This window comes from Candoia aspera, chromosome 3 (assembly GCF_035149785.1).
Source record: "Candoia aspera isolate rCanAsp1 chromosome 3, rCanAsp1.hap2, whole genome shotgun sequence".
In the NCBI taxonomy this organism is placed as follows: Eukaryota; Metazoa; Chordata; class Lepidosauria; order Squamata; family Boidae; genus Candoia; species Candoia aspera.
Window position 1 is genome coordinate 171,435,781 of NC_086155.1, and position 19,064 is coordinate 171,454,844.

Here is a 19,064-nt window from a genome sequence, read left to right on the forward strand (position 1 = left end):
GAGAAGTGGAAAGCTTTCCTCTCTGCCACTGTCTGCCTGACAAGGATTCCTCTCTCCTGGCAAAAGAGGAGAGGTACAACCTACAGGTCCAGGGGAATAGGAGTTTTTAGTGACAACAAGCCAATAGGGGAATGGAAGTATCTGGCTATGTCTGTGGAGGAGAAAAGGTGCCTAGCTGTTTGGGAAAGAGGGGGAGAGTGCCTGGCAGGATCACCATCAAGGAAAATGTCCAGTGGATTGTCTGTGGGGGATCATGGCTTGAAGAGCCAAGAAGAGCAACAAGGAACTGAGAAGCAGGTGGACCCGAAGGACCAACCCAGAAGGAGGTATTGGCAGAAGGTGGAGGAAAGTAAGGAAAACTGCTACATGAGACTTTTGGAGACCCAACAATTGAGGGATTCTGCAGGTGCAGGGGGAGACTTTAGTCTGTTTAATATGCACTCTGTCTTTAACATGTACTGTGTCTTTAAGACTGTTCCATTCTGTAGCAGATAGAGAGGCTCAAAGCAACTTTGGGAAGGGAGCAACTCAGAGTGTGCATGCGTGTAGCTAAACGTAGAAGATGATAAACTGCTCATTCTCAACACAAGTCTTCTGTAGGACAAAAGTGGATTCATCTCATTGACTTCATTTGTATACCTTTGTTTGAAATTGTTCTTCTACCTGTGTAATACTGCTTAACCATCTTTTTCCCAGATAGTTGGATGATGATGATAGCAGTAAAATTGTTACTGTTCACTACAGAAGCTATTATTATCATATTATTATTAATTATGGATTCCCAGGAAAAGGGATCCACTGGGTCACTGCTCAGTGTCAAAGTACAAAGAGCTAGGGATACAGAAATCTCACAGGAAGATCAGCTCTTGAACTTGGGCTGGCTTCTATATTCTATATTCTGTGCAGCTCTCAAGAATGCTGTCAGCTGGAGCTCTATTAAGAGATCACCATAAAAACTAAAATACTGAGGATGGTGCAGCCAAATTAAGGCACTCTGAAGCCTAGTAGGTAGCATTCGCCCAAGAAGAGCCATCATCTTGGTTGACCCTTGGATTTCATTTCACTACACATTTCCTCCTGTGCACTTCTTTCCTGGCAGTTGCCCCACTACCACTTACTTTCCAGCCAATGACCCATCCTACAGCTATCACTCTGAGAGAGTCCTTTTCTGAGAATCCTCTTAGAATAGCATCTGCAAACTATAGCTGTGAATATTTTTCATCTGAAAAATATGCACATAAGTTGATGTGAAGCACTTCTTTTTTTCAAATAAAGGAACAGCTGCTTTTTCCATGTTTGTGCTGCTGTTTGCCATCTCTGTTTGCAGCAATTCCATACAGCACATTGGAAGAATAGCAGGTGGGTGCTTGGTTTCAGTGCTTTCCTGTCCTGGTTCATTACTATTAGCAGCTGCTTCCCTCTATCTAATGGTAATATTATCCCTGCTAATTGATTTCAATGGAATATTACAGTATTTTGAATATAATCCATTTAAATCAGTGGAAACTCAACACACTCAAATTTGTGTGGTCTATGATCTTGATTGTTTTCATGGGTATAATTTTATTTTCCCCAAATATATTCAAACTCTAGGCAGAGGCAATCCCTGCCTGTATTTTGCTATCATGGCATGGAATTTGTGAAAGTTACATACATATACAAGGATTTGGAGGAATCATTCCATCTATGAACATCCATGATGATTTCATTTCTTGTAGCAAGAGTTGCATGGCCCACACTGCCTGTAAAGAACATGTTTTCAGAGGAAAGAAAAGGACATATATAAAGTCCTAGGCTAAGTCAATCTTTGAAAGCAGAGAAGACAAGAATGCTGTGTAACAAGCATTTTCTGCAGTTCCCTGGACTGTTTGGTGGTCTGTATCACTCCTCCTCCAAATAAAGTGCTTTACTCCCTATGATTCCTTTTACAGAGTGTACATACCTCACACTTTCCTTTCAAATCAAAAGCTACAGCTGAATGAACAGCTGCCCCCAAAATATGAAGACTAGTAATATATCTGAACAATAAAGTGCCCTCAGATCTGCCTTTGAGTGTGAAGGAACTGTGGATGTGATTATGTTTAGATACGAAATTCTTCTGCCTAGCTTCCACATATGCCACAATGATATAAGACTTTGGCAAATAAATAGAATTCTGGAGAATATATGAAGCTGGTTACACAGTGAAGTTCAAGAATTATTAGAAAATATTTCAAGCTTTAAGAATGATTAGAAAACACGGTAAGACATTTAGTGGTCTTACAATTAAATGGCTTGAGCACTGTAGATTAAAAAAGAGATGGATGAACTTCAGTAGTCTTTTTATGCTGTTGGAGTATTATTTTTCCACAATTTAATAGAAGTAGAATTGATACGGTAACACTATATACTATTTCTCAGTACACCCTCATGGCTAATACAAAGTCAGAACTAAACCTTGTTCATTAAAGATTATCTGCAGCTTCAGTTAGAAGTTTTTTCTTGCAAATGGCCACCTATTTTGCAAGACAGCAACTTTAGTGACAGTAAGTTTTTTCACTGCCCTAATTCCTGTTCCACTTGGTGGTTTAATTATTGGCTGCTTTTTCTTTTGTTGCTGCTGGTGTCTAAATGGCCATCATAATGAAGAAGTGATTTCATTTTATTGTTCAAATGCATAACCAGCTTTTCTAGTTCAAAGATAATTCAATATAGTCTGCAATAGCAGCAGAGTACAACACTAGCAGAGTAAAAATAATCTTGAATAAAACCATCAAAATGTACAAAGCAGCAAAGGTTACACATATATCTGTTTACAAATGCTACATGACGTTAGACTGAGAGGCAACATATAGACCTAGAATTAAAAGTTACCTATCTGAATAACATAGAATTCGTTGGCTTTAATAAATCTATAAAGAATACTTCAGCCATTGTGCTCTTCTTCTTTTGCTCAAAAGTTAAACTCCTTTCACAGAATCATAGGGTTGGAAGGGACCTTGGAGATCTTCTTGTCCAACCCCCTGCCCAAGGCAGGAGTCCTCATATCTTCTCAGACAAATGGTTGTCCAATCTTTTCTTGAAAACCTCCAGCAACCTCCTTTGACACCAGCTACACCTGGTACACCAGTTGTGTACCAGTTATGACAGTTCCTGGATCAGGAGGTCCTGCTTATAGTCATTTATGCTTTAATCACCTCCTATCTGTAGTATTGTAATTTGCTGTCATAGTACTCACCTTGAAGACTGTCCAGAAGCTCCAACTGATCCAGAAAGCAGCTGATCAACTAGTGATGAGGCCCTCAACATTCTCCATGTAACACCTCTACTTTGAGAGATGCACTGGTTATCACTTTGCCTCCAGGTGCAATTCAGTGGCATGGTTATCACCTTTGAAATCCTATATGGCTCCAGACTTTGGTATTTATGAGATTGCATTCTCCCATATAACAGGATAGGGAATAACAGCAATAGCAACAACAACAACTATATTATTATTATTATTATTATTATTATTTGCAATTCTGGTATAATTAGAGGCCAAACACTGGCAATGGGCTGGGATAGTACTGATATCAGTGAAAACAAAATTCTTACTAGCTATATGAACTGTTCACCAAGTAAAAAACTTTTAAAATGAGCCCAAGTCTACGTGAAGTTAAGCTGAGGGGCCACATGTAGACTTAGAGCCAAAAGATTTTAATAAACTGGTGGAAGTGTCCACATTTATAGATCAGTGTTCTCATCTGATACAGATGTTAGTTACATAAGCCATAATGGTTGAGTTAAGACATGCCAAGCTATAAGCTTACTCATAACAGAGTAAGCCAAATCAAACAATGTTACAGCCTGACATAATGTGTGAGTCAAGTCTGTATCAGTGTCACATTTAGCAATGCATCCTTAACATAAAGGAACAATTGCACATCTAATATCACAATAACCTTCTGCATCTCTTGGATTTGGGAAGAAATACCAATGAGAGACTGGTAAAAAAGTCCTGTCCTGGAGAATTTGCTGGTCGCCTTTGTGACTTTAATCTCCATTTGATTGAACAATTTCCCCAAAGTGTATTGTATGACAACTGAAGACTCTTCATAAGTTATACCGTACCTCCAACATTTCAGATAAGGAGAAGCTATGATCAGAACTGGGATTGGTTGGAAACATATTAAAAAGGACTCTTGGTCAGGGGTCAAAAAGGAAGGAGTTATATTCAGACAGCATACCTACTTCTTTGTCTGAACCATTTCACCAAATATTTTCAGGGCCTTATAAAGATTCTGAGAAGCTTGGGGACAGAATGTTTATCTGAATACTCCCGTTACATTTATTTGTGATGGATCCTGTGTCAATATATATTTTTCTATTTTTTTTCATCTTTTAAAATCAATAGCCTAGTAATCAGGAAAAACTAAAATATAACTCTTGCAATTTTATGTTAACATACTTTTGCTGCCTTGAATGAAAAGTATCAATCCATCTCATCACTCCAAATATATTCTTTTCTGATGGGCCCCTTCCACATAAAGTCTTAGTATCATGTCCATCTGTACTCCTTTTCATTTTTTAGCCAAATATCTTTATGGATTGACATGTGCCTTTCTTCCTGTTTCTTAAAAACAAATATACAAAAATTCTAAGTTCTGTTCGTATGAAATTGGTTCAATTTGCTCTAATATGTTTGAGATTAATCAAGTCCTGGCTGTGTGGGAAGTAGCTAATTAAGCCAATTATATTTTGCATATCCTTCACCTTTAGGTAAACAAATAGAAAATAAAACATTTTGTTTGCTTTATGCTTTTTGGCACTGCTATGACTTCATCAACATTGTTGATATTTTTGGATACAGTTTGCTGTGTGATTGTGACTAATAAAATAGTGACTTCATCATCTTGACTGTCACTGACTGTTCTCTGTTTGCTAATACTATTTGCCCAGCAGAATGAATGATAACATTTTCTACAGCAATCTCTGCAGAGGCTACTCCATTGCACATAAGCCTGTTCAGTATATAAAATTACTTGACATTTTCTTGGAATAAAGCAGAATAGATTATTCAATATCTTTTCTTAATTGGGTGAATGAAGATATGAATGTTTAACTGGTGAAAATCAGAAATCCAGCCAGAATTCCAATTATTCTTGCATTTGACATAAACACTGATAGAAAGTTTTCAATTTTAAATAGTAGAAACGTCTAGACAAGAAAAAGGAAACCAAGTTACAAAGCTTTATCCACCTTATTGTTAGGTTTTTTTCTACCAGCCTACCACCCCCTCCCCAAACACACACACATACACCAAAAGGCAGGAATAGGTTTTTATGCTGCTTGCTGTACTGAAACATTTACAAGAACTAACTCCAGTGAGCTGCAAGAATTACAACTAATACATAGGCAGCCCAATGAAATAAAGCAACAACACCAAGGCATGCTTTGTCAACCAATAATAATAATAGATTAGTAGATTATACCTTTCCCTGACAAGACACCAAAATACTATTGTATTTACAGCTCTGGGCACTGTGATGGATTCTGTATCTGAATGGGATAATGTCTGTCCAGGAATGCTGAGAGTATCCGATGTATTGGCAATCACAAAGTAGCCATCAGTTGGGTGTCTACTTTGGGTATAGGTGCTACTGATGGTAACTCATGAATTACAGATGAGTCTGCAAGGACTTCTGGCACAACTTACAGTATTCTCTTTGTACTGATATTCTTTTGGGCTGGTCAATATGACACCTCTAAAGCTCTATCAGGAATAATCTCTATTTAGTTCCTTCTTTAATCTTTGCTATTGTTCACTTTCATTATCCTTTACAGTCTCTTGCTATTACAGTTTGTCCATTGCTGTGCTTCAGCATGAGAAATCTGCTCAACTTGTTTCAGTACTTTGTCTTCAATATTTCTTCTGAAATTAGGTTTGAGAATGTTCAAACCTGAGTGTGAGGTATGTAAGATTTGTTGTTGCATACACTACTTTGCCATATGTGTAGAATATTTGCAAGCTTCTGATTCAGTGTGACTTTTTCCCCCAGACATTGCTTGCAAAGCATTCTCAAAACCTTGAACAACTTTTTCATCCAATCTGTCTGTAGCTAGGTGATATCAATCAATCAATCAATCATTGATACAATGCTGATGTTAAATGTCTGATTCCATTCTTTTTCCAGGAATATTTGAAACTGTTCAGCTACAAATTGTAGTTCATAATCATTCACAAATAGTTCTAGAACATCTGTCCTTGCAAAGAGTTTTCTCAAAACATCTACAGTATGTGTGACTGTTGTTAAAGTCATTGGAAACACCACTGGATATTCTGAACATTTATCCCTCACAACAGAAAGGATGTGCCCATAAATGATCCTGTAAAATAAATTCTCTGCCATGGCAAGGCAAGCCATTTCCATGGGTAAAGTGAGGCTCTTTTTAGGATATTTTAGTCATGTTGGCACACTGAGCAACTTACTGCAAGACATTCAATTCCTTGGTCTATTCACAGCCACCCAAAAAGACCCTATGAGCTAATGCTAACATGTGGCTCCTTTAACTTGACCTCTCAGCTTGGACATGATGGTGACTATCGATCTTTACATATACAACTGCTGTCAAGATAGGTTTATTTTTATTTATTACTTAAGCTTATATGTTATTCCATTTCCCAAGATTCTGAGTGGCTTATAAGTAACAAGACAAAGTTAAAATATAATGAATCAATCGCATAACAACGAGGTTCTGATGTATTATCATTCAGGATAGCAGAATATCTAAATGTTTTGGATATTCATATTTTCACAGCTCCCATAAAATATAATAGAGAGGGGGTGTCTAGATATCTGGGGTAAAGCTGTTCCAGAGGAAGAGATTCATTGCTGAGAATACTTGTACATGGGGTCTCTACAAAAGCCATTCCCTCAGGTGTGGGACACTCCCTAAAACAAATCTCACTGAGGGTGGATTCCCCAGAGAAGGAAGTTTCAAAGATATCCAAACCTTTGCACTAAGTAGGGCTTTGAAGATGATAGCTAGCAACTTGCACTGTACCTGGAAGCTAACTGGCAACCATAGTAGTGGCATTATATGGATGAACCTAAGTACACTCAAGCCACTGAACGCTAGACCAGATGAAGCTTCCAAATCGTCTTCAGGAGCAGCTCCATGTACAGCAAGTTATAATAGTCCAGTATGAAATGATAAGCTGCTGATAAAATTCCATAAACTGGGAATATTGCTTTGTTTTGCAGCAATTCTAGATTGCTGTATAGACTTGAGACAGAGTTGGGTCTCTCCCAGTTTCTCTTTGAATCATATCAGCTGTGATGGAAAGTCATTCAATCCCTGTGAGAGGAAACATGTCATAGGAATCTGGTGTGGATTTTTCAGACTGTTTACACTCTAGAAGTACATGAGGCAATCCATACACATTTGTGAGATTCTTAGTCCTTGAATTCTATCTTGTATCTGAATTCTATCTTGTGACCTCTAAGGGACAAAGTGCTACTCTGCATTCAATCAGTTGCTGTAAACAGAATCCCTACTTGTTGACACTAGTGACTGATGATCAGTGATAAAACTCCATTCTGTAGAAATACTAGTTTAAACATTTAACTCCCCACACCAAAGTCAGTGCTTTCCTATATATTTGTGCAGTTTTAAGGCATAGCTGTGAGTGACCGTGAAAGTTATCAGGCCGGCACTGCTGTCATTTGAGATGTGTGACATAACTATTTGAATGTTATATGGTGAAGTATCATGAGCCAATGTCACTCAATGCATTATTTACTACTTATAGTTTCTCTTAATGATTTCAACAATATTAACCAAGTGTTAACAGTGGTTTAACCAACTTTTTCAGTTTGAAACTCAACAGAGACATGTGGGTTTTAACACAAAATGGATATGAAACATATCTTAATACTACACGTTTCTGATGATAGGAATATTAGATTATATTTCAGATTTTGTATTTATCCTCCCATATTTCAGTATCTGTGCCTGAGTTTCCCTTTTTGTGTTACGTAGTTCTTATATTCTTTCAAAGTATATGATAAAGATTTGGGGGGGGGATAATAAAGTATATTATCACGATAATATATGAGCAGCATGTCTGATATCACCATTTTTTTGGTCGGAAAAGTTGGTTTTAATACCAACTTTTTTTTCTTCTGCGACAGCTTGTTTGCATTGTTGCCATGCCCTTTACACTGGTAGGAAAGTGCTCAAGTAGTGGAGCATAATGGCTAATTGTGCAAGCATCTGTTATCATAATTAACAAACCCTAAAAAGGAGCATAGTTGTGATACATCATCCAGTATCTTTTTCAATTTATTTATTTTTTTCATTCATTCAATTTCTATAGCCGCACATCTCAAAAGGTGACTCTGGGTGGCTTACAACAATAAAAAACTATAAAACAAATAAACAGTTACAATTAACACAGTTAAAGTACAAAATAAATATACATGGCTGCCAAGTAAGCAATGTAAGATGTTAATATAGCCAAGAAACGGGACCATTACCGAGCTCGGGGCCCCAGGCCCGGGCACATAACCAGGTCTTCACAGCCTTATGAAAGGCCAACAGGGTCAGGGACATCCTGATCTCTGAAGGGAGAATATTCCAGAGGGCAGGTGCTATGGTTGAAAAGGCACGCCTTCTAGCCCCCGCCAACCGACATTCTTTGGCTGATGGAATCTGTAGTATGCCCAATCTACCAGATCAAATTGGACAGGTAGAAACAACTGGGAGAAGATGGTCCCTTAGGTAACCCAGTCCCAAGCCATGAAGGGCTTTAAAGGTGACAACCAGCACCTTGAATTGCACCCAGAAGCACACCAGCAACCAATGCAGCTCCCATAGCAGTGGTGTTACGTGTGTTGAATATCCGACTCCATTTACTACATGTGCAGCCGCATTCTGCACCAGCTGAAGCTTCTGAATGCTCTTCAAGGGCAGCCCCACGTAGAGCGCATTGCAGTAATCCAGATGGGAGGTCACAAGGGCATGAGTGACAGTGAGTAGTGCCTCCCAGTCCAGGAATGGGTGCAGCTGACATACAACCTGAAGGTGTGCAAAGGCCCTCCTAGCCATGGCTGCCACCTGCTCTTCCAGCAGGAGCTATGAGTCTATGAGGACCCCCAGATTGTTCACTGGGTCTGTTTGGGGCAGTGCCACCCCATCTAGGACCAACAATGGAAAAACCTTGTCACCAGAAGGCCCACCAACCCAAAGCCACTCCATCTTGTTTGGGTTGAGCCGAAGCCCATTGCACCCCATCCAGGCCCTTACAGCCTCCAGGCACTGGGTCAGGACATCCATGGCATCACTCAGGGGCCAGGGGTGGAGATATAAAGCATACTGATGATACCTCACCCCAAACCGTTGGATCACCTCCCCCAATGGCCTCATGTAGATGTTAAATAGGAGAGGGGAGTGAACCAAGCCACATGGACAACCAAGACAGAGATGGCAAGACATCATCAATAAGGACATGCAAATTGAGGGTCTGTGCCCTGAGGATGCAGATGATTGGGCAAAGTGGTATTTCAGGATCTGAAAATCAGACCGCGCAATAACGGGAAAATGCTAGGAAGAAGAACAGAACCAAGCCCTGAGGCACTCCACAAAGTAGGGGATGTGGGCTAGACCTCCCCCCCCTCACCACCAACTGGAACCAACCCCAGAGGAAGGAAGAGAACCAGCACAACACTGTGCCACCCACCCGCTTCTCCTGAAGCCAGTCCAGAAGGATACCATGATCGACCATAGCCTCCACTGGCCCTGCCTTAAGGCTGGAGTCCAACAAGGAGCAAATGCAAGTGACTTTATTCACTAGATGCACAGCATATTCCTCACAGTGACCTTGTAAGTGAGACTCGGTATTACTCCCTCCAAGGAGGGACTGAGTTATCTGAAACAGGGCCGCCAGGCGGCAATCTGCAGACGCAATAAAAGCAGAGAAATAACCACATTTTGCTGCCCTTACCACCATGAGGTAGGCTCTAATAGCGGCTCTAGCTCGTGTTCGATCATCTTCGCTCCCCGTCTTCCGCCAGCAGTGCTCCAGGCCTCTTAGGCTTAGCCCTCTTAAGCTTCCTCAGCTCCTCTGTGAACCATGGAGAGCCATGGGAGCCATGGGCACAGAGAGGCCACTCAGGCACGATCCGATCCAAGGCCATGGCCTCCCTCTCATTCCATGAGGTCACCAAGGCCTCAGTTGGACTGTGCAGCAGACTTCCCGGAACAGCCCCAAGCTCCCTCTGAAACCCTACTGGGTCCATCAGTTGCCTGTGGCGGGCCAATCTAATAGGCCAAGCCTCCCTGCGGAGGGGGTGGCGCCAGAGAATTGGAGGCACATCAGGAAGTGGACTGACCATGACAGGGGAGAAACTGAAACCTCCCCCAATTTCAGAACACTTTGCCACTGCTCTGACAGAAAAACCAGGTCAGGCGAATGACCACCATTATGCGTCAGGCCCTGGATGACTTAGGACAGGCCCATGGCTGTCATGGTGACCATGAACTCCTGAGCTACCTCTGACCCTGTCCCCAGGGAAGGCAGGTTGAAATCCCCCAACACCATAAGCCTGGGGAATTCTACCACCAACCCGGTTACGGCATCAAGGAGCTCAGGCAGGGAGGTTGCAACGCAGCAGGGAGGCTGGTACAATAGCAACAGTCCCAACTAATCCCTTTTAGAGCCCAACTTAACAAACAGGGTCTCGCACCTGGCAATCTGAGGAGCAGTGCCCCTGGATGCCTCCCAAGTATCTCAGATGACCACCACTACCCCACCACCCCTACCCTGGGGTCTTGGTTGGTGCCACACCCGGTAACAAGCTGGGCACATTTCAGAGAGGGGAATTCCCCCCTCCTCTCCCAGCCAGGTCTCCATAATACAAGCCAGGTCAGCTTTCTCATCCACAATCAAATCATGGATGAGGGTGGCCTTATTACAAACTGACCTGGCATTCAGTAGCAGCAGCCAACAGCCCAGGGCCTTGAAAGTCTGCCAACCAGGACCCGGGAGTGAGTTTGATGGGCTGGAATGTGCCACAGGAACAATATACTGGTGGCCCATTCCATGTAAAGACCTTGCTCCTCGTCTCCCGCCATTTCTCACTCTACCCATCATTACTGGGATGTTATAGCCTGCCCACATCCCTCCAGAGCCGTTCCCCTTCTCCTGTCTATCAAGCTCCGTGTCCAGGCCCACACCCCCCACCTCACATACAACGTACAATTCCCAACAAAGCTCCTTAGCACCTGAGGTACTTCTGCAATATTAGCACTCAGCTCCTCTAGTTAATCAAGGGCCCCTTCTCCTCATCCCCCCATCCACCAACCATACCATGCCATAAGCTGGTCTCCTCACACCAGACTGCTTGGGCTCCAATTACACAATCCTTGTGATTCAAAGCCCCTAGCCAGCTCTCACCCACGGGCAGGGGACAGATCTCAGGGAACAAGCTAAGTTCTAACATTCCTAACCATTCTAATTACAATCCTCCAATCAATCGTCTTGGGTCACAGTGACTGCCAATTAAAACAGTTCATGCAGATAGCTCTTAACAACACCTTTCAGCTCTCTATCGAGAAGGTGAAAATGTCTACCTGCTCACGTGGAGGAGGGAACTGCAGCTACAGATCCCCGGCACTTGCAACCAGCCTGATCCAGCTCTGCCTCTGCCACAGCAAAATCCTTCACCTCCATGCAGCTATGATAACAAAAGCCAGCCCTCATCCGCACTCTGGCAGCCTCGTCTTCCTCGCTTCCTTGCTCCTCAGCACAGTCCCTCCCGCAGTCCAGGTGGTATTCTTGGAGGTTTATGTGGTAGGAAGTACAATGTGCAGGCTCTTGATCCAATCCAGCAGCAGATCCAGCAGCAGTTTCTTGATCCTGATCCCAGTGTGCTGAACTGCCAGTTTTTATAACAAATAAGTTCAAAATACCTTGCTTGTTATTATATTTTACAGTTGCCGATATCACTCTGATGGGAATAATCTTTTATCCCATATAAGTTTTTAAGTTTATTTCTGGTGGGCTTAGTTTAGCATCTCTGAATTGCTGCTCCGATTCATGCTGTGATATAATTGATACAGCAGAACCAGTGTCCAGCCTCATTGTTACGGTTTTAACATTCACTACTGATGTGAGTTATATTGCTAGTGTCATTTCACCTTTTAAGCTATAGATTTCCAGGTTAACTAACAAGGTTAACTATCACTTTCATCATCACATTCGTAATCTGTAGCATGCATCAGTGCACTCCTCAAAATTAATGGCTTGGCTGCTTATCTGGAGCAAATTGTAATGCCCTCTGAATATGACCCACTTTATTGTAGCTTTATACACCTTACTGTATTTCTTTTAAATATGCATGAATTGCTATGTGTGAACCTCTGCCACAATGATAGCAGTGTTCACTTTGACCCTTACTGTCAGTCTGTATGCTATTGCAAGTTTATTCACATTTGCTTTGACTCCTAATTGCAGTCCTATAGTATCTCTAGCAGCAGTTTCCATAGATAAAGCAATTTCAGATGCTTTCAATTGCATATAGTGCAATGAATTGTCACTTTTTTGTTTGCATTTATGAAACCGTAAACTCTCTGCAATCAGTAGTAGTTTTGGACTAAGTATTCCCATGCTATTTTACTAGTTCTGCACAACTGAATTGTGAGGGGTTTTGTAAAGTAGTTAAAGTTCTTAATAAATTGTATACTTTGCCTATGTTCAGCATGCTGATTGATTCTTGACAGTACTAAATCCACTTCCATGTCCAATTATTTTTACTTTTAAGCTATAAAAGGAAACTTGATAATAAGGACAAGAATGAACAAGAATGGTGACTATGTGGGACTTCCAGTGGGGACATGGCAGATTGAGCAGCTATGCCTTTGGGCTTAATGGGCAGAATCAACAACACGACAATCTTTTTCAGGCTCAGGCAGGTTTTCTTGAAGCCCAGGAGTGTTCTCCAGATAAAGGAAAACACCTGGAAGTTCCCTCATCTGTCCCGCGGATGGCTGCTTGCAGCCAGAAGATCACAAACAGCCTTTCACGTTCAACTGGTAAGAGCTAACTGGGAGGCTGGGACTTCATCATTTTCTAAGCTGTGCTGTAGCCTTAAAGGGACACTACGACTGGCCACCCCATTTCTAAATCAATATATATATATATATATATATATATATATATATATATATATATATATATTATTTATATAATATAATATTTATATAATATATTTATATTTATTTATTATATTTATTATATATATACACACACACACACACATATATATGTATATCTACATACATATACATACATACATACATATATATATATACATACATATAAATATAAATATAAATATAAATATAAATATAAATATAAATATAAATATAACCAGACATTGTGGTAATAGACAAGGACCAGAAGACAGCAGTGGTGATAGATGTAGCAGTGCCAAGTGACAACAACATCAGGAAGAAGGAGCATGAGAAGCTGGACAAGTACCAGGGCCTGAAGGAGGAACTGGAGAGGATGTGGAAAGTGAAGGCCAAAGTGGTCCCAGTGGTAGTAGGGGCACTCAGGGCTGTGACCCCCAAGCTGGGAGAGTGGCTGCAACAGATTGCAGGAACAACATCAGAGCTCTCTGTCCAGAAGAGTGCAATGCTAGGAACAGCTAAGATACTGCTCAGAACCCTCAAACTCCCAGGCCTCTGGTAGAAGACCCGAGGTTGAAGAAGACACATACCACCCATATGGGTGAGAAGGGAATGTATGTATGTATGTATGTATGTATGCATACCCTAAGAGAAGCTTTCTACAGCAAGGAGAAGCTGGCTTTCTTGGTGCTTATCGTTATTTTTGGATTACTTTTTAAAAAAATCTTTTTTAAGTTTTGGAATTTGTTTGGAATATAAAGGAGGGCTGAGAGTAAACCATTGTCTTCCTGTTATTATTTTGGTATTAAATCTGAAGATATCAGCATTTTCCTACACATTGAATTGGCCGATTTAAACCTTAAGCTTTCTGCTTCTGCTTTCCCTTGGGAACTGTCTGCCTATCTCACTGTCACTTTGTGTAAACATACTTCGGAACTTTTCCATATCTTTGACTTTTGCTGGTTAAGTTCCTGGGGGGTGTCATAATCTACTGCATGAGACATGGAGGATTTTAAACAGATCTTTTCCATCTGTTTAAACAGATCTTTTCCATCTTGACTTCCATCAAGATTTTAAACAGATCTTTTCTGACTCTATCAAAAGAATGGTGACTATGTGCTGAGTATCTGCTTAGAAAAAGACCTGTTAGTTTCAAATACATAGTTTAAGCAAGTCTACATGTACACATGGTATAGAAATGAATATGATCTAAAACATGATTGATTTGATTGTTTATGACAAAAGACTGAGAGAATTAGTGAAGTATATGATGGTAATGAGAGGTTCTGAGTATGGGACAGACCATGTTTTGTAGTGTCAAGAGTAGGGAGATATGGACATGGGAAAAAAAATAAAGAAGTGAAAGGAATTAGAGAAAAAGTAGAGTGACTGAAGGAAGAAAAAGCATCAATCAATTATCAATTAGTTAACTCAGTATCAAGCATCTCACCTCTTATTACTAGGTAATTTAGTCGGACAGTTCAATCCTAGCACTGGAAAAAAAATTGTCAAAATATATGACTTGTGAAACTGATGCTGACCATAGATCAGACAATGTAGCAGTCATCATAACTGGTCAGTGTCTTATATATATATTTTTTCTTTTAATATAAGGGAGTAACTGTATTTAGTGATTTTTACAATGTGCCAATGGAATGATTTATAGAAATAATGTGATTTTGGTTTAATATAGAGTAAGGGATTGACTATGGAAATTTTTATATATCCTTGCTGTTAAAAGTTGGAAGTCACCTCTTTTTGTAACTCTGAAAATTTTTTCTCTTGTGTTTCCACACTTTTTTAGTTTTTTCTCTTTTTTTCTTTGTAGTTTTTTATTTTTTTCTGTAGCTTTTGTCTTTGCTTGAAACTTAATAAAATTCTTATTAAAAAAAAAGAACATGTGAAATAAAAAGGGACTTGGGGTATAAATAAAATAACCATTCATTCTAGAACATGAAGGATCAGCTTTGTGCCACCATTGTGCTACTATGGCACTGAAGAAACTGGACATTATTGTATACAGATTAGATGTCCTGTTACTGATTGCAAAAATTGTAGATGGAAAATTTGAGATTAAGCTTTCAGGAAACGCAAACATCTCTTTTAGAGCTACCAAAAAGAACATATTTTCTTTCAGTGAAAAGAGTTCTTCAAAACTGATAGAACATATTCTTGACTGCTGGAGGTACAAAACACTGATTTTCTATATACCATTTCTTAACTTCAAAGAGCCATAGGAAATCTTGTCAAAGAAAAATCATAGACTTAACCTCAGCAACTGAATTAAGTGTAATTTCAGCACCACCTAGTGACAAATTCTCTGTTAAGGATTTTTTAAAGGCATATTTTCTGTTAAATTTTATTCACACTATATGAACATGTGTTATATACTGGAATGAAATAACTATTCTTCCAACAACAGAGAGTCTATGTCTATACATTCATGTACAAGAGAATAGTTGAATTAGTATAACAGGCAATTCAGGGGCACTTTAAAGATTAACACATTGCATTAAAACTTCCAGAAATTTGAAGCTCAGTGAGTTTTTCCATACAGGAAACACTTGCTATTGTGGTACAATATGCAGTGGAGTTTGCGGTGCAGTATCTCTGTTTTGCTGTCAGGTTCCATCTAGGCCAGTGGAGAGAAAATACCATGTTGTTGGCTGTAAATGACCATTATAATCCTTTGTCTCCCTCTGGAGGCATTTCACACATTGGACCTGAAAATGTAGGTGTCCCCATCTTTCTGAACAGGAAGTTTTTAATGTACAGAAAGAACATGCTCCCTATTTTCAAAACAAGGTATTTAACAAAATTAAAGTTAAAGCTCCCTCCCTGTGGAGACATCATCCCTGCAGAGATAAGACTCCCGCCCCCCAATACTCTTCCAAAAGGCCCTGAAGACATGGTTTTGCGAGCGGGCCAGGTTGATATGGAGCCCATCAGGTTTGTTTGAAAGTATTGTTGTCACCAGGTGGTGGGGGTGTAGTGAGTTTTGTGTTTGGGGTTTTATTTCTGTAAGCTACCCAGAGTCTTTGTGAGTGAGCTGAGAAACCATATAAATTTCTTTAATAAATAATGAAATAATGAAATTAACAAACAGAAACTGGGAACTTTAGCCTGGAAAGCAAAGAGGCATGCACAGGTCCTTGTCAACACATAAAACAAGACAGAAACATGACTGATACAAGAATGTATTGGCTGTGTTTCCATGTCACACTAAGCCACAAACTAGCAAGCACCATGTTTTTGACTACGTTGTACAGATTCAACTAACTTGGTTGGTTTGTGGTTCAGGATATCACAACATCCCTAAAATTAATTAAGTAGTAAAACATGATGGAAAGATTATCCCTGAAGACAATATGCATGGGAATTCTGCTTATGGGAATAGTGGTGGTAATTTGGCAGAATTCCACCCTCTGCAAAACCACAGGTCAAGAAATCACAAAAGACTGATAAAGCTCTACAAGATGTTGACATGGGGACATCTGTAAAATGTGAGTCAACAAGGCGGTCTTTTGCCATGATAGAGCAGTCATCCTGAAAGGCTCAGAGTCAACTGTGTGAACCTATTGCTGAAGCATTTATTTTTTTTTCATAAAATGAGCTTCAAAATCAAGCAGTGAGCAAGAGAGCAGTAAGTAAATCTAAAATGAATATGGAATCCAAAGAAAGAAAGACAAGATCTAATCTGCCTCAACTATTGTAAATACTTCCCATAAAATAGCCACTGGTAATGAACAGGTAGAGCAAAAGTCAAACTCACCATGACTTTATTCACACTTTTTAAAAAACATTCTTATACTGGCCATTTAAAGGAAAAACAGCTTTGCAGGTTTTTGATCCAGTCTGTACTTGTAATCAGGTTCTTTTTCTTCTAAGAGGGGGGAAATGTGACATGTAATTTGGCTGAAAGATCACCAGTATATCAGCAGTCTTCAAAACCCACTGTATACGAATGTTATTTCCATCTCCCAACCAATTTGTGGCTCAAAGCTACAGCTGAATCCCTCTCCAATCCACTCACTTCCAGAGTGGCTGAAACTCCTGTTTCCCATTATCTTCTATTTCTTCCCAGTAGCTTTTCAGTTTTTGGTCTTACAACTGTTTCTCCTACTTTTATTCTTAGTTGCTGGCAGGTGCTTTGATAAACAGTCAGAGGTCATTCAAAAAGCTGACTTGACCCAGATCCTAGATGACCTTACAAGTCATTGAGAACATGTCCTAACCGCAGAGCCTCCATCTTGGGGCCAGTCTGCTCCAAGAGATCCAGTGGGAAATAAGAGTTTCCCAGTGGAAAACAGAATGCAAACATTCTGATGTACACGCCTGAAGGAGGCTGAGGATGTGCAGGGCTCCAGCTGACTTACCACACAATCGTATCCCCCCCATAGTGCTCTGTGCCTTTGGGGGCATTTCCCCTTTGGCTTCAAGATAGAACAGAGCCTCATCCATCAGACTGCATTTTATTGGGGGGGGGGGCTCCGATTGGGATATGAACCTTGTGGAAGCTATTATGTGAGGTTGATATTCCCTACTGGTAACCTTCATCCCCACACTCACCCACAACAATGATTTCTTTACATGCCCACTTGTTGGAGAATACCTGCCACCCCCACTGTAATGGGGGCAATGGCACTGTTCTCCAGCAGATGTGGGGGTAAGATCAGGAATTGCCCTGTTGGGGAGTAGTGAAGGACCTGCACTTGGGGTGGGGAAGAGAGACATAGAAGAGAAGGAGAAGAGTCCCCTCCCATGGTCCTCACTCTCCCAGCAGCAGCAGAAATTGCTGCCCCCTCCCTCACGTGAGGGCAGCAACTTTATGGGCTTTGTTTTGTTGTTGTTTATTCGTTCAGTCGCTTCCAACTCTTTGTGACTTCATGGACCAGCCCACACCAGAGCCTCCTGTCGGTCGTCCACACCCCCAGTTCCCCCAGGGATGAGTCCGTCACCTCTAGAATATCATCTATCCATCTTGCCCTTGGTTGGCCCCTCTTCCTTTTGCCTTCCACTTTCCCTAGCATCATCATCTTCTCCAGGTTGTCCTGTCTTCTGGACAGGAAGTATTTCAGTTTTGCCTTTAATATCATTCCCTCAAGTGAGCAGTCTGGCTTTACTTCCTGGAGTATGGACTGGTTTGATCATCTTGCAGTCCAAGGCACTCTCAGAGTTTTCCTCCAACACCACAGTTCAAAAGCATCTATCTTCCTTCTCTCAGCCTTCCTTATGGTCCAGCTCTTGCAGCCATATGTTACTACTGGGAATACCATTGCTTGTTTTAGAGGCACACAAAAGAACTAACTACCTCTAATCAGACACACCATTTCCAAAGAAGGTATAACCCAGTGATAACTGATGTTAACCACATCTACTGTTGGCCCTTTTTGAAGTTCTTTTATTAGAATCCTAACCACCAAGCATGCCCATAGGCTTATGGACCACTGCATGAACTCCATTGTCCTTCCCCAGCCCTGCACTCTTCTGCTTTTAATAGCAACACTCCTGGGCAGGACTACTGGCAGTGTGAAAAGTGTTGAACCTTGTCCAAGCTGCTTGGGTGATTGGCAGGGAATTACTGAGACAGCAGAAATGGTGCTGTGCTGCAGATAAAATTATGACTTATACACGGTCCTACCCTATTTTACCAATCGCTTATCAGCTTCCTCAGTGCTCATCTGTTTAGATAGGGACCAAGGTGTTTCTTTGAATTTGCTTCATCTTACATTTATACATATCTAACAAGCCATAATCCTGTATGCTTTGGTTTTGACTTAGTGTGCTGTGTGAATCCAGCCACCATAACACAAGGTTTATCTGGTAACAGAGTTGTGTAAGTCCAGCCAATGAAGGTTCATTCAGAATGGTTAAGCAAAGCATGATGTGCAAGCCCATCTTTTTTGTGT

General features: G+C 40.7%; 1 protein-coding gene across 3 annotated transcripts in view; it reads right to left on the bottom strand.

Annotated features, from left to right (window-relative positions):
- The window catches only part of NSMAF (neutral sphingomyelinase activation associated factor), a 299,495-nt gene that overhangs the window by 160,141 nt on the left and 120,290 nt on the right, over positions 1 to 19,064 (bottom strand). The gene's annotated exons all lie outside the window — the stretch shown is intronic.